This window comes from Helianthus annuus, chromosome 2 (genome assembly GCF_002127325.2).
Source record: "Helianthus annuus cultivar XRQ/B chromosome 2, HanXRQr2.0-SUNRISE, whole genome shotgun sequence".
In the NCBI taxonomy this organism is placed as follows: domain Eukaryota; kingdom Viridiplantae; phylum Streptophyta; class Magnoliopsida; order Asterales; family Asteraceae; genus Helianthus; species Helianthus annuus.
In genome coordinates this window covers 151,420,805-151,423,962 of record NC_035434.2, presented here as the reverse complement: position 1 = coordinate 151,423,962, position 3,158 = coordinate 151,420,805, and the positions used below count along the sequence as shown (strand labels likewise).

Here is a 3,158-nt window from a genome sequence, read left to right as displayed (position 1 = left end):
CTCACCACCACCATCCCCGTCACATAACCACCACACCACAACCACCTCCGACACACCTTCGCCATCCCCGTCACACATCCACCACACCACAACGCGAGTTAACTCTAAAATTAGAAGATTCTGTTACTTTGTTGGGTATAAAAATCTAAGAACCCTCAAAAAGGGCCCATATTAATTCGTAAAATTCGTATTGAATGAGACAATAGGGCTTTTGTTCGGAAAGAAGAGATGAGTAATATGGTATAATTATTACACCGAATGGTGCTCGGATGAGTTGGCCGGAGACCAAAGGTGGCGGCGATTTAGATAATCCAGTGAGTTAGCCGGATTTCAAAGGTGGAGATTTGGATATTCCGGCAATTTGTGGATGTTTCAGTTTTTTGTTGATGATGGCTTTAATTGTAAGGTGCACTGTTTGAACATTATTCATGGTTTATTCTTTTTGTTTTACTTTAGGTAACCCATCAATGAGTTCATCATTTTCGAATCGTCGGAGAAGATGAGCGGAAAACCTTGGGGTCGCCGGAGAAGATGACCGGAAAACTGTAGTGGGGCAACTTTGTGAAATGGGACCCACCTTTAATTGTTTTAAAGTTTTATAATTTTGTATATTTGTTTTTTAATGGGCAATTTAGTCATTTCATCGAATCCTAACAGAATAAATAAACGGTGTTAAGCGAGTGGACTGAAATAGTTACGAAAGTAAAAACACAGGGACTGAAATGACAATTTTTAAACTAAAACTTAAAACCTAATTAACTTTTAATAAATTGTAAGACATTCGCTGATGTGGCATGTAAATTAAGAACGAAATCCAATATCTTAAAATTATATACGAGTCAATCATATCTATAAATTGTGACAACTAATGAAAAAAAGATATACATTACAAACATTTAAATTTAAACAAAAAAATAATAAAATAATCAACTATTCGCGTAAATACATCATAACTTTCCTTAACCAACTCGTCTTGCTAAGAACATGCATATAAAGACCTGTTGAGAGCTCCAATGACCAAAACCTAAATATGATGGATCTGCTTACGCTTCTCACAAAAGAATTAGTTAGCCTGGGAGAGTACTTTGGACTTTTTGAATTAGATGTAGAATATCATGATGAATATAGTGATGATGATGATGATGATGATGATGAATATAGTGATGATTATGATGAAGAAAGTGATGATGACGACGATGAAGATGAAGAAGAAGCTGATGATGATGAAGAAGAGGAAAAAGTTGATGATTTGATTGCGGTGGAGAAGAGTTTACCTAGGGTAGATGTGGCGGTGTTCAAAGGCCGGTTGATCGATAGATCGGGTGAATTTGATGTTTGCAGCATTTGTTTGGAAGCTTGGGCTAATGAAGGAGATCATCAAATTTGGTATGAAATCATTATTTTCAACATATACTTAATAATTAATATTTGTTGCAAAACCATAATGTGCCCCTTGTCAAATCACTCGTTATACAAACCGTATAAAAGGGTGAATTTTACTTATAAGCTCTTATGGTCACATAAAAGCGTAACGGTCCTATATTACATCTTTTTACAGTTCGTATGTTACATCTTAGACCCCCTGTAGTGGGGCGTGATATTTGGTTTTTTTCTCCCCTAATGCCCCGAACACCATGACGGGCGCCGTTATGGGGGCTTTTTTGGTGGGTGGCGCCATGCATATAGCGGCGCTATATGTGTTTGGTTTTCAAACTTTGACCAATCAGAAACATTTAAGGGTTTTTATAATTAATTAAAAAAATTGAAAATTAATAATTAGGTAATGATGGGTATGGGCTTTATGACTACGGCCTTAAGTGACATAATGCCCCATAAAGCCCCTGTGTGTGTGACGTGGCATGACACGTGTCGCATAACGCCCACAAAGGGGCTTTATGACTACGGATGGTCTTATACGGATTGTATGGTTTTCAAAAAAAAAATGTAAACTCAAGAGGGAGTTGCGAATTAAGCAACAGGGGTACATTTAACCAACCCTTAATTAATTCTTCATGCCGACAGTTGATCATAAAATGTTTGAAGGCACAAGCTGTTTGTCAAATGATAATATATATCTAATCTAAAATTCATATGATCAGGTTATCTTCATTGTTTCTAACTAAAATAACATCCTGGTCTTATCAAACACCCTGAGATGCATAGATTAATTAGTCATATCATATGTGTGAGTGTGACCTACATTGAGTGAAAGATGTTTACACTTTTAACTGTGTGTTGATCATACACTGCAGCTGTCTTCCTTGTGGGCATATATATGGAAGGTCATGTATTAAGAAGTGGCTTCAACAACGTCGTCGAAGTTATAAGAGGGTTTGTTTACTGTCAACTATAAACTTTACCAAAATATACAACGAGAGAACCGCAAGAACTGTATAATTAGGCAATCTATGTATCTATCAACTTCCTCATTGTTCTTTTCTCTTAATTGTTATCAGTGCCCTCAGTGCAACATCTCTTGCAAATCGAAGGATGTTACAATGCTTTACGCAACTCGCCTTTGCATGGCTGGGTTAGACAAGGTGATATATGTTTAATATCTCCACACCCTTTTTTGTGTTTCATCAGTTTTGCTTACTAGCTAACTCCCCAAAACTGTTCAAATATTTATGCAGTTTCTATTGACCGAAGTCGGGTTTAGTACATTGAAGCAGAAGCCTGATGAATCGATTCATCCAAGGTGCAAATGGGGAGTGTATCATGACAGAATAATGAGCACTAAACTAATGTCCAATATTCTTCTGATCACAACAAAGATATACGAATACTTTGCATCTCTTTGGTAGTAGTTTGATGCAGGGGCAGAACTAATGTAGAATGAGCCTTAGTGTATTTTTTTCGGTTTTATACATAGCATACCCCAAAACATATACGATGATACCTCTAAGAGAAAATTGTGAAACTTGCTATTATTCATTAATTAAGCCCAAAACTTGTTTCGTAACAAAGACCAAACAATTAGTTTTATGACAATTAAGCCCAAATTGTAATAACTAATAGAGCCCAAATAATAGAATAAGTGATCTTGTGCGTCTTATGGTTGAAATGGGAACACATAGTTATTGTCCTTTGGTTTATCGGGTAATGAAGCTAGCTTTGGTTTTACCAGATTTATGCAATCGAATACGCCTGGAATTTTT

At 36.3% G+C, this 3,158-nt stretch overlaps 1 long non-coding RNA gene across 1 annotated transcript; it reads left to right on the top strand.

Annotated features, from left to right (window-relative positions):
* The first annotated feature begins 2,256 nt into the window (after positions 1-2,256).
* Positions 2,257-2,912, top strand: LOC110906807. Its single transcript, XR_002573887.2, has 3 exons — positions 2,257-2,331; positions 2,457-2,540; positions 2,634-2,912. It is a non-coding gene; the product is annotated as an uncharacterized LOC110906807 (long non-coding RNA).
* Positions 2,913-3,158: the final 246 nt, after the last annotated feature.